General features: G+C 33.1%; 1 protein-coding gene across 6 annotated transcripts in view; it reads right to left on the bottom strand.

Annotated features, from left to right (window-relative positions):
* Positions 1 to 449: 449 nt before the first annotated feature.
* Positions 450 to 14,361, bottom strand: part of LOC143222754 (uncharacterized) — a 75,951-nt gene continuing 62,039 nt past the window's right edge. For all 6 annotated transcript variants that reach the window (XR_013012472.1, XR_013012473.1, XR_013012469.1 and 3 more), the window contains one exon: positions 450 to 5,421. The gene's annotated coding sequence lies outside the window, so the exon portion shown is untranslated. The remainder of the gene's footprint in view (positions 5,422 to 14,361) is intronic.

The raw sequence follows: 14,361 nt of genomic DNA, 5'->3' as shown, positions 1-14,361 counted from the left end.
TGGGAATTTTTAGATTTTAGTGACCTTGAAAATAAAAAAAATAATAAAAACTCCTAAGTTGGATCACAGTCTACATTTATACCAGCTTTTGTCCAAATCCATTCATCCCCTTTTGAGAATTCTTGCTGACAAATACGCACAAAGGTGAAAAAATAACCTTTGAGGCGGATATAATAAAGATGTTCATAGCTAAGACTTGAAACAATATTAATGAACAATAGGATATATTAATTATTTCAAATAACAGAAACAGAGAGATTGTTGCTGTTTGTTATTACGCACAAAGCTACATAAAGAGTCATCGAAACCCGGTTTCTAGTACTATAAGTTCACAGACAAAATATAAAAAAAAGAAGTAAAAAAGAACAAACTAATTCCAAAATATTCAACAGCAAAAATATTTCAAAATTACTTTTACATATTAATAACAACATCGAGTAACATACAACAATAATTCGTCAACTGTCTTGTGACTTAACTTATGGAGATTATGACAGGGTATTTATTCACCTCGTTAGGTCAAGAGAGTACATCTCCTGTGATCATTATTATTATTATGTTACTCGATTCCATGAAGGAACATAGGGCCGAAATCGCTTGCGGATTCATTAACAGGCTAGTTTTTTAAGTGAGCAGATTGTTAGCCTACTGCACAACCCCCAACCAGAAGGAGAAACCTGAGCCGTCCCTAATTTTGCAGTGTAAGACTAGAGGGAAGGCAGCTAGTCATCACCACCCACCGCCAACTCTTGTGCTACTCTTGTACCAACGAATAGTGCGATTGACCGTAACATTATAACGACCCCACGGCTGAAAGGGCGAGCATGTTTAGCGCGACTGGGATGCGAACCCGCGACCCTCGGATTACGAGTCGCACGCCTAACGCGCTCGGCCATGCCGGGCACCATGTGTTCATAAATGAACATAATATTTTGCTACTTAATGATATATGTAGATCATCGCTAGGAAAGCTCGTTTCATTTTCAAAATGCATACATATTTACTTAAACTAAACCTGATCAGCTGTAAAGGGAATTACTGTTTTAATGTAACTGAAAATTAATAGTAAAACTACACAACAGAAAGAACAATAAATGAACAATAAATAAAACCATAACCTGAAAAAGGAAATTCACTAAGTTAGTTTTATCCTTGAGCATAAAAGCCATTTTAACTGACACATACATATTCGCATGAGTGAATGCATATAAATGCATATACGCGTGTGTTTGTATTTATATACATATATTACATGCATGTGAATGTATGTGTGTATACGGGTGTAACAGATTTCACGTATCATATATTTTCCTCTAAGGTCGTATTTGATGGATTTACTTAATTTAAGCAAAATATTACTATTTTTACATTATTACACAAACATTTAACTCATAATTTATATTTAAATTAACCCGTTTGTGACACCTGTGCGAAATGTACTTCATTAACTTCAAGACAATATGTGAGTTGATCACATAAAAGAACGTATCACGTTTCTTAACTGATCTCGTGTCATGTTTGCCCATTTCTCAACTATTGTTGCTGTTTAATGTGTATTGACCTTGGGTATTAGAAGTTACCATAAGAAATCGAGCCGGATGAGATCAGGTCAGTGTAATGACTAGAGTACACGTTATTAAGATAACCCGAATAAATCGATTGTAATGAGAGACACTATCCTGTTGCCAGATTCATCATAAAACATCTGTAAATACTTCGACTGATCTCAATTTAAGTATGAAAAATAGGAATGAACTATACCTTCGCCTAACTATCCCAGTCCAAGCACTGATTTGTTGGGGACGTTGTGGTTGACCCATTCTCTTAACACGTTTGTTGTGATTCCAAAAGCGGCAGTTATGCAGGTTCATTTCTCCATTGAAAAATAAAAACACTCCCTCAAAGAAACAAACACATTCTTTCGGATTTTTATTGCTATGATCAAGTTCTATGATGTTTTTACAAAATTCAACTCGTCTCCTGGATCTCCATTCCCAAATTATTGGTAAATTTGTGTTTGTGTGGATGGAACTTACTGGTCTCTAAATTCCTGACCACACTCGTACGTGACACATTCACTTCATCAGTCAGTTTATGTACTAGATGCTGTAGACCTGGCAGCAACTTTTTGACATGGTTCATCAATAGTATTTCATTCATGGCTTTACTGAATGAGGTCTAGCAGCTACACTACCAGCTGGAAGAAATTTTCCACAATTATACAATGTTGCTGTTGTTTGGTTGTGGCTGTTCAGGGTAACGTTCGTGAAAAACTGTTCTGTGGCACTCTGTGAATTGTCTATTTTACCATAAATCACTACAACGTTAGTCTTTAGGCATAAAAGCCATTTTTACAGGTTAATCAACGTCCAGGGAACCGACACATATATAATATAAAAACAAACACCAAACTGAATGTTGTTAACACGTACACTACATGCCGGAAAGATAACGGGTTATAAATTAAAAATCCGTGAAATGTAAATTTATTAAGCAAACTTTCTATTAAACCTATGAAGATTATGAAACAGCATGAAATTGCATAAAAAGCGTGTTACAAATAATGACAGTTACCGGGATACAAGATACTATATGTATTCATACATTTAAGACAATTCAGTATGTATAAACTGGGGACTTATAAAAAATAGAATTTATACTGTGGTGCGTGAAGTCTGTTACACATGGTATACATAACAATATTTCGTAGGTCCAGACAATCTCAAGTTTATAATCCATATGTTCCTATTTTATCTTCGCTTTGAATTTCCTACCATGATACTGATGTATCCAAACAAACACAGTGAATGTCCATAATATAGTTTACACAGAAAGGCCTTGGTTCTCTGCTAAGTGAAGACTTTTAAAAGGTAAGCGACTTCAGAAATATCAGTTTTTTTTGGTTCATATCATGCTAAGGATATTCACGTATACCCGATAAATATCCCTATTATACTTGCTTGTGACTCATATGGAAGATAAAATAAATTAGGCAAAGTCGATGGCGAAGTCAAAAAATTAATTCGGTTAGTTCAGTTATTCTTATGTCGTTGTAAGTTACTTACTATGGTATACAACTTGTAAGTTATGTACTAGTTATCAATTAGCTTTTACCCAACAAATAAAAATTGAGATTATTTACATATAAAATACATTACAGTAGATAATGTCTACACTTTCATATATTACGTCACTAATACTCAAAAGCTTAACTTTCTTTGGTCACTGGTTAAGAGTTTGTTTTAATGAATACATGTTTGTAGTAATCGCACTGTATAACCACTCTTTATTTCTGTTATAAATTCAACTCAGTAAAATACAGTAAGAAAATAGTAGCAATGGTATAGGGTTTGTTATCCAGTATGAGCAAACAACTGTATTTCCTAATACACTATTCAATTTTGCATATCTGTGTGTGTTTTATTGTGATATTCCTACACAAAGAAGCTTTGAACTTAGGCGTCAGATTTTATGCACCCTTATTATTATTTAAAGAAATACATTAAACACGTAGTTCTGATATATAGTTTGATAATGTTCTTCAGTAATTACTGTACTAACATTACTTGTGAACAAACAGTTATTACAATGTCCTATTAAACTTATGATGAAAATATTTTTTCTCAGATAATGTGACTTATTATTAGGCTATTCCCAAGGGAAGTTCTTAATACAACTTGAAATCAGCAAGCCGTTTCTTTATGTTGTTATGAGCACAACGTGTTTATATCAGCAAAACAATAAAGGCAGATGAGCTAATGACTTAGATTTAAAACTCCTAACGGCTCTTGTGAGAACTGATTAAACCTACGCAATTCCGTGTTTCAAAAATTAAACCTTTTTTCTACCAGGTGGTTTTCGTATACCACATCCAGCATCTAACAGATTGCTATTTCTATCAGGCAGATGCTTTTGCCTTATTTTTTATTCTGAACAATAGAGCTTAGGTCTCACAGAAAATTGCATGTGACCTCACAACCTCGTGACTTTAAGAACGTGTTGACTCTATCTGACAGCTGCGCGTGATTTGCTTAACTCACGATAGAATGCACTGTTAAATACAGTGGCTATCAGTAGATACATCTTCCAGGAGTGGCAGGCGGTCTTGTTGCTTACTAGACGATACTATACTCTGATTAGAAAGCCACGTTTTAGTTCATATCTGTTCACCATAAACTGTCAGTAGGTTCCAAAGTTCTTAACCAATAATTGGTACTCTGTCCATATCTATGTGTGTGTGTGTGTGTAGAACTATTTTCTTTACCAGGAATCTCAAGTTTCAACGAAATAAAGAGCTTTTTTTTTAAATTTAAGTAGCTAGATAGGCACTTTCCATCGACATTACGTACAACCAAACGCAGATGTTTGATTCAGTATCCTCCCCCAAAATATCGAAATAACATTAACTACACATAAAAATATTTAGGATATTAAAATGTTATATAGATATAAAAACACATGTCAAACAGAATAAGATACGTTTCTCTAACCCAAAGATACTATGTCACAGTGAGGGTTAAAAAAAAAAGGTACGGTAACACTGATCTATATAAGCTATGTAATAGGGAAGATAAAATTAAAGGATGCAGTAACTCTGACTTATAGAAGTTCTATTATGAAGCCTTATAAGGTCCATTACCAAATATCAAAGTAACTACATGACTAATAAATACTATACAGCTGACAACTTACAGAAGCTACCCAACAACAACAACGAAACTAAAAACATAGTAACAGCGATTAAATTAAAGAAGTTATATAATGATAACCAATAAATTATACACTGTAAGTTTGACCAACTTACAGACACTGTCTAACAATAGACACAAAACTATACGATGTAATACTGATCAACTTATACGAAGTATGTAACAGTCATCATAAAATTATATACTGAAACAATAAACTTTAAAATTTATGTAACTATAACTACCAAAAAACAGGTAACGATGACGAACTTGTCTAACAATAGACACAAAACTATACGATGTAATACTGATCAACTTATATGAAGTATGTAACAGTCATCATAAAATTATATACTGAAACAATAAACTTTAAAATTTATGTAACTATAACTACCAAAAAACAGGTAACGATGACGAACTTGTCTAACAATAGACACAAAACTATACGATGTAATACTGATCAACTTATATGAAGTATGTAACAGTCATCATAAAATTATATACTGAAACAATAAACTTTAAAATTTATGTAACTATAACTACCAAAAAACAGGTAACGATGACGAACTTATAGAAACTGTGTAATAATAGCCATAAAATTTAAAACATGTAACATTGAATAATTTATGGAATATATGTAATAGTAACTATAAAACTATACAATATATATGACTGTTTCTCAAACTGTGGTATGCGTATCCATCTAGGTACACCATTGTCATGTAACGGGGACCTGAAACGAAAGAGAAAATATAAAGCAAAATGAACTAAAAATAAAAACAGAAAATGTAAGAAAGAACTTCCTCATCACGAATCATTGGTGTATTTAAGTAGTATGTTTAATGTTTTATACAATGGTGTAATTAAGTAGTATCTGCAAGGTTTTGTACACTGGAGTTATTAAGTAGTATCTGTAATGTTTTGTACTTTGGTGTAACTAAGTGATATCTGTAATGTTTTATACATTGGCGTAACTAAGAAGTATCTGTAATGTTTTGTACTGTTGTGTAACTAAATAGTATCCGTAATTTTTTGTACATTGATGTAATTAAGTGGTATCTGTAATGTTTTGTACGTTGGTGTAATTAAGTAGTATATGTAATGTTCTATACATTGGTGTAATGAAGTAGTATCTGTAATATTTTATACACTGGTGTAATTATATAGTTTCTATAGTGGTTTATACATCAAGTAGTATCTGTAATGTTTTATACATTTTTGTAAATAACTAGTATCTCTAAAGTTTTTCACACTGGTGTAATTAAATTGTATATTTAATGTTTTATACATTGGTCTAATTAATTAGTATCTGTAACGTTTTATACATTGTTGTAATTAAGTAGTATCTGTAATGTTTTATAGACTGGTGTAATTAAATAGTGTGCGTAATGCTTTATACATTGGTGTAATTAAATAGTATTTGTAAGGTTTTATATATGCGAATTTTGTGGTTTATTGCTACTGACAGGGATAATAATAATAAATAATATTACATATTGTCTTATGTTCAGATATGTTAACTCTGAACGACTTTTTCCAAGTTACAAAGGAGTCATGATCCAAAACGTACAGTAATATGTTTCTTTATATTAGCTTAATGTATTTTCCTAAGTTACAAAACAGTCATTCTCAGATATTGTGACTTATTATTGGGCTGTTCACAAAGAAACTCCCTTATACTTAAAATCAATTCAGAATGATTAGTTAACACATTTTCTTCGTATATATATCTTTATGTTAACTTAAGCTTGTCCTCATTCCTTATGTTTTGATCTGTTTACACCAAATGACCGTCTCTAAGTTACAGAGCAATTGCGATCCAAAAAGTTTACTGTTATGTTTCGCTGTGTTAGCTTAAAGTATTTCCCTAAGTCACAGGCCAGACGCAAGAATTATAGTTTGATGTTTTGGTATATTTATATAACCTTTGAATGTGTGTTTTACCTGATATACCCGTTGAAAACATTGCATTCCAAAACAAGAAACATTTGCTATAACACGTACAGCAACTGCCACATAAATGTGTGTATATATATATATATATATATATATATATATGGCTGTAATCTGCGTTACGTCACGTATGTGTTTTTCTCTTTTATTCCTCCAGACGGAATAAGTGTTGGTTTGAATAGATAGTCCTCTGTCAGTGCATAAAGTGGTAATTAAACACATATTACTTTCAATATCATGTTAGTGAATGACGTCACAATCAGGTTTACTATGGTATCACGTCTGTCAGTTTGACGTGGGAAACCCGGATCTCAACGAGTGTTACGTTTGGGGACAAAGAAGAGTGGGCGTGGTTTGAGGTCTTAAGAGTTATATTAATTGTTGCATCAAGAACAACAGTAAGTGATGGTCACGCAAAGAAGTAATGGAGACAGGAGGTGGAGTCCAGATGCTCGGAGTTTATTCATTAAACACATTGAACTTATCAAGTAGTTTTGTTTTCCTTTCTTTGTTTCTTCTTGTGTACGTAAACTTGAATTCAGAGATAAAAGGGTAATCGCCATTTTAAAATTTCAAAGAATATTTTGTTTATGACGTTAATTTTGAACTAAATGATACTATTTTAATTTCATTACATTGTCGAACTGAAAGGTTTAAGGATTTTTAATACCGAAATGAAGGGTTCTACTTTGTTCGGCGGACACAGTTGGCTGTTGATTGTGGTTTTGTTATAAAAACACATTCACACACCCGTTAACTTTGTCTCTGTCGGATATTTAATCGAACTAAGGTTAGAAAAGTAAATTTTTGATAAATTATCTAATTTATTCAATCTAGATTTTTTTGCATATGTATCTGTATTCACTTTTACAAGATACTTTTCAACGATATCGCTACATGTCAAAACGAGCAAAAAACGGTACATTTAGGATACTACCGACACTCAGAATGTACAAAATTTGTCCGAACTCATGGATTTAATACCTGTGGCTAGTACCCAGTTACTGACAAAAGCGATCCAGTATGGCCAGGTGGTTAAGGCACTCGACTTGTAATCTGAGAGTCGCGGGTTCGAATCCCGTCACACCAAACATGCTCGCCCTTTCGGCTGCGAGGACATTATAATGTGCAGTCAGTCTCACTACTCATTGGTAAAAGAGTTACCCAAGAGTTAGCGGTTAATGGGAATGACTAGCTGCCTTCTCTCTAGTCTAATACTGCTAAATTAGAGAGGTTTAGCGCAGATAGCCCTTGTAAATTTGCATGAAATTCAAAACAAACCGAACCAAACTTGAATTCAGAGATTAAAAGGTAATCGCCATTTTAAAATTTCGACCACAGTATATTTTTATTAATAGCACAGATAGCTCTCGAGTAATTTTGCACGAAATTCAACAAAGCACGTTACCTGTTTTTCTACAAAGCTTAACACATTTTCCAAGTATATATCTTCATGTTAACTTGAACTTGTCCACATTCTTTATAGATATATAACACATTATAAAGTTTTATGGGAACATGGGACCCACTGGTCCATCTCGGCTGTTCCACACTCTAAACTAAATTAACTTTAAAAAACACACACACACACAAACTTAAAGCAGTCGTTATCACTGACATACTTATCAAACTTTTTCATGTTTAAAAACTCGTATAAACTTACTGCCTCTAACACGTCGGAAGCAACCTATTCCAAAGGCTAACTAATTTATTTGAAAAATAAAACTTTTTTGCTGAAGATGACTCATACCTTGCCAATATTTATACTTTTGTCCCCTAGTTTTACTATTCTCACTATTAAATATGAAACAACATGATGTATCGACACTATCAATTTCCTTTACAAGCAACGCCAGGTGCTTAAGGTGCTTGACTCGTAATATGAGGGTCGCGGGTTCAAATCCCAGTTGTACCAAACATGCTCGCCTTGTCAGACGTGGAAGCGTTATAATTTGCGGTCAATCCCACTATTCGTTGGTTGGAGAGTAGCCCAATAGTTGGCGGTGGGTGGTGATGACTAGTTGCCTTTCCTCTATTGTTATACTGCTGAATTAGGCATGGCTAGCGCAAATAGCCCTCGTGTAGCTTTGCGTGAGCTTCAAAAAGAAACAAACAAAGAAACCCTTAGAAGTTAAATACCTCAATCAGATCTCCCCTAACTTTTCTTTTTTCAGTTTGAGAGATTTCAGTTTCTACTGATATGATAATCCCTTCATCAATCTTGGAACTCTTTCTGACAGTTTGATGCTTTTCCAAACTTAAGCAGCTCAAGACTAAACACAATATTCCAAATGTGGCCTAACTAGTGAGTGACCTATGCAATAAAATTATAACTTTTTCGACTTTTCTTCAATATTTATGGTCATACAACCTAAAATCTAGTAACAGAATTCTGCTTGAATAGCTTTAGAAACTGATCAACAATTGCACTAAGAACCCTTTCCTTGATAACCCTGTTAAGGTTATTCCTATCCAAATTACACTTTTAATTCAAATTATGATAACTCACATACATTATCTTGCATTTATTATAATTAAAATCCATTTTCTACTTATTTGCCTAACTCACTAAATGATCTAAATCCTTTTGTAAAGCAGTAGAATCGTATTCACAGTTAGCAACACCTAAGACCTTCCTATCATCAGCAAATCTAAGTAACTTATTGACCAATCCTTCACTTATGTCACTGATGTAAATCAGAAAGAGGAAAGATTCTAAAACTGAGCCCTAAGCTACCTTACTTGCGACATTAGCTTGACTGGTTTCCATTTGCAACAACCTCTTGATTTTTTCCATCAAACCACTCTTCTATCCAATTTGCTAATTTATCCCCCATACCGGTAAAGACAATATTTATAAACCTTTTATGTGTCACTTTGTCAAATGCCTTAAGAAAGTCCATATGCAATAAATCTACACTCTTTCCCTTATCTATGTAAGTAGTAACCTTTTCAAATAACGTAAAAAAATTTGTAAAGCTAGATTTTCTCTTAGTGAAACCATATTGACTATGAAATAAATATTTATACTTTGTTAAATGACATTACAAAGCATCTTTTAACGTATTTTCGAAAACTTTTCCCACAACTGATGTAGGACTAATGGATGTAAAATAATTACTGGGACAATTTTTTACACCTTCCTTGAAAAGAAGAGTCACATTAGCTCTGGTACCTGCCCACTATTCTAGGACTGACGAAAATAGTAGTAAGTGGCTCACATATCCAATCTTTAACCTCCTTCAAAACCTCCCAGGAGACTTACCTCACCTCACGGTAACAAGAAGATCACAAACACACGTCATCCAAAACTAACAGTGAAGATATTTGCCTACATACATCAAGGAATAATAATAACACCAGTATGACGGTAACAATAAATATCAACACATTAATAAAGAAGAGAACACTATTTCCTAAACACTTTCAAAATACAAGTTTTAAATGGGATATCTGCTAATTTTTGAATACAATAAGATCCCGCTTAGCGCCACCCCACTTTAAGTAATTTGTTATAGAGCTCTTGTATCCTTGAGAGATTTTGTTTTCGCGAGAGAGAACAAAATTATGAAAATCCATAACTCTCTGAACACTACTTTTTTTTTCATACAAATGGTAGTTGTGCACTAATAAAATGATGATGCAACACAGCAGACAATGTTCTGTAACTATGAATCGTTTAAACGTCAGCAACTTACATAATGTCGTTCCCGTGGGGGAAAAAAAAATCTGACGACGTGATCTACAAATCTCTGTTGAAAAAGCAACGTAATATATATTTTTTTATTATTATTCTAAAACATGTTCTTCATTGTAAAACAAACCAAATGATGTACACAGCCTCACATATCTGTTGCCTTACCTACAACTATTACCTTCCACTCAGGGGTCAGCGCCAGTTCGCGAATCGACTTCAGTTTGATTTGATTCTTTGTATTGTATTTTAAGACTTTTGTGTTCATTTATTTAATATGTAATACTGTACTGTAATAACCTATGTTTACCAGTACTTAAATAAAGCATTATACATCATTCACAGAAAATAAATAGTGCCTTCAGTTATATATATCCATATATGTAATGTTAAAATTGCCCTGCTTAGAGCTAATTCGTTTGAAACACTGTCGTTAGAAACTCTTCCTGAGTGCTAAAGGAGGTGTTAATATGATATACATAGCATTTAGATATATCCTCCTTTAGATGCATGATGTTTCCCCATGTGTAATTTACACATTCATTAGACAATCTGAGCTTGCAACCAAAGTATTTGTGCGCGTGGGTTTCTTGCTGCGCATGCTTGTTTGTACGTAGCTTGTTCTCTTGGAAGGTCAAGCAAACGTTCATATAGTCGTTTCATTGGTACAATACGCTAAGACACTACAATTTTCACTTGCAAGACACTTTATATGTATATATATATATAGAGAGTTTGTTTCTTGTTCGGCACAAACTTACACAATAGACTACCAACAAATTCTGGGATTATAAGTCTTCATCTTACTTGTCGCTGAGCCAAAGGTGGAGGAGAGAGGATCAAAGAAAGCGCGACTAAAAATCATCATGAATTATTTCTGTATTTTACTATTTTGAGTGATACAATAAACTCAGATGTTCTGCTATTTTGAGTGATACAATAAACTCAGATGTTCTGCTATTTTGAATGATACGATAAACTCAGATGTTTTACTATTTTGAGTGACACAATAAACTCAGATGTTTTACAATTTTGAGTGATACAATAAACTCAGATGTTCTGCTATTTTGAGTGATACAATAAACTCACATGTTTCATTATTTTGAGTGACACAATAAACTCAGATGTTTTACAATTTTGAGTGATACAATAAACTCAGATGTTCTGCTATTTTGAGTGATACAATAAACTCAGATGTTTTACTATTTTGAGTGATACAATAAACTAAGATGTTCTGCTATTTTGAGTGATACAATAAACTCAGATGTTTTACTATTTTGTGTGATACAATAAACTCAGATGTTTTACTATTTTGAGTGATACAATAAACTCAGATGTTCTGCCATTTTGAGTGATACAATAAACTCAGATGTTCTGCTATTTTGAGTGATGCAATAAACTAAGATGTTCTAATATTTTTTCTTTTCCTTTTTGTAAGTTACATTGATTAATGTTACCGATTGTTCTTCGTAGCAGTTTGGTTAACACAAAAGTCACAAGAATTAACAAATGTAACAGCTAAAGTATTGAGAAAAGTGATATATCGTGAGTTCGTAAGAAAATAACAGTTATAATAAAACGAACTGTAACAGCAATAAGAGAAAAGAACTAGAGACCTCAACAGTTTGATCATGTTAAATTATATAGTAAGATGTGAAACCACTATTGGTCTCGCTTTATCGGATATATAAAGAATCTCAGGGTTTGAATGGGTATTTCTAAGATTACGAAGAGCCAAACTTCTTCGTGATTTTAAATGCAATCATAAGCCCATGAAAATTTAACCTTTAACCCCTAACAGTAACTTTGTTCTATTCATAAGTCTCGATTTACAGAAACTAGGTATTAAGGGATACTAAAGATTTACAAAAACTTCCAAAGCTTCATTTGTACTGTCAGTAAAACATTTGTAATAACCTACCTTGCAATAACACCCAGATAAATGATAACACATTTCTTGAAAAAATTTATCTTGTTGGTGAGACTAGTTTTATCTCCTGACACGTACCTCTTATTACCTGTCATTGAAGGAGAGCACGCTAACGGATTGCTTTGACCTCTGAGGTCAGGGTGCTTAAATGGTGAAAAGGTTTATAAGCGTAGCGCTTGACCATATCTTGCCTAAGACTAACAACTATGATTTGTAGAGGGCGCTTCTTACCACAAAGCTAAATGCATTTCTATATTTCTTCATTTGCCAATGACACATAAACCAACCGAATTGTAAGTGCTGTACTGTTTGTTCAATAGCACTAATTAGTGTCCACTAAACTTAGTGTCCTCCATTATCTAAGCGGTAAGTCTAAAGGCTTATAACGCTAAAAACAGGATTTTTATGTCCATGGTGGAGACAGTATCGAGAGCTCACTATGTAAGTTTGTGTTTAAAATCAAATAAACTTTATATCTATCTCTCCAAAAGCACAAAGTAAGGTTGAATCCTGAATTTTCAGAAGTTGGGTCTAGTTATTATTTTTCTCTTTCAAGTCATTTTATTAGTAACAATGAGGAAAAAAAATACAATCAAAATTTTACTGAATCTATTCTAATTGTAAAGAAACGTAATTTTATGAATTCGATTAATATTCTAATTATGACTTGAGTTGTTGAAGAAAAACAAACTAATAAATTACAGGTGAAAATTCACTGGAAATAAGAAGTAATATGAAAAACTTCGCACATATTGTTTTGAAAACACATTTACATATATTTCGTCAATCTACGTAACAAGTTTTGAGAGTTTCCCAAAGATATTGGTCACGTTTTTACGGGCTTTAATATAAAAGTATAATATAAACAGTTTATATCTAGATAAATAGCTTATATGCAGAGGTTTAAGGTGTTTTCCCCAAATCTGTGGTTTGGTCTGGTTTGAATTTCGCGCAAAGATACACGAGGGCTATCTGCGCTTGTCTCATTTTGCAGTGTAAGCCTATAGGGAAGGCAACTACTCGTCATCCCCCCACCGCCAACTCTTGGGCTACTCTTTTACCAGCGAATTGTGGGATTGACAGTAGCATTATAATGCACTCACAAATGAAAGGACGAACATGTTTGGTGTGACCACGATTCGAACTCGCGACCCTCGGATTACGAGTCGAGTGCCTTAACCATCTGGCCATGTCGAGCCAAATCTGTGGAAGCACACGTATGTCAAACGTTGGGAAAAAGGATACGTAAGTACATTTGAAAATGACAGTGGATATAACGGTAAATATAAAGATACTATGCTATTTTAAAATGTTATGTCATAAAAAGTACTTGTCATATGTGAATTAACCTTCACTATAAACATATTAAGAATAATAGGTTTTATTCAAGAAAGCATGAATGTGTTACAGGATGTTTTAAAACATATCATAATAAATAACTAACTCGTGTATTGTGTTATTCCTGTTGTTTTTTTTCACTAATTAAGTAATATTTATTCTTTTCTTTTGTAACATTATAAAATTAACCATTGGAATAATACACAGATCTTTACAGAACGCTTGATAATTGCATTACTTCATCTATGGCTAAGGTTGGTATTCTGATAGAAAATTATGGAAAGCATGTTGGATAGTTTCTAAGAAAGCTTTTGAAAAATAGCATGATCAGTGTACAAACGTTTCTAAATAGAACTTGTATATGATCCTACAGAATAAGTTATTTTACAAGATACAAGTAAAGAAAAACTTTTTAAAAACGTAAGTAAATTTAGGGATAGCTAATATCAACCAAGGGGTAATGATAATATTGTTTACACTCGGATTATGAGCTTTTTAAATTACTATTAGTTACTAATAAAAGAAGATACTCCTTTTGAAACTATGTCGTCTCGATGAAATTGGCAGACACAAATGTTGTGGTTTATGAGTTGTCATGTATGTGAGTTTTTCTTACAGCAGAGCCACATTGGGATATCTGCTGAGTCCACCAAGAAGAATCAAATCCCTGATTTTAGTGCTGTAAATCCGCAGACTTACCGTTGTACCAGCGAGGGGAGAGTTATCATGTGATAAAAAGAAGTAGAAGAAAGAATTAA

Source organism: Tachypleus tridentatus, chromosome 8, assembly GCF_004210375.1.
Source record: "Tachypleus tridentatus isolate NWPU-2018 chromosome 8, ASM421037v1, whole genome shotgun sequence".
NCBI lineage: Eukaryota > Metazoa > Arthropoda > Merostomata > Xiphosura > Limulidae > Tachypleus > Tachypleus tridentatus.
Note: the sequence above shows the minus strand (reverse complement) of the source record. Positions and strands in the feature narration are given on the sequence as shown.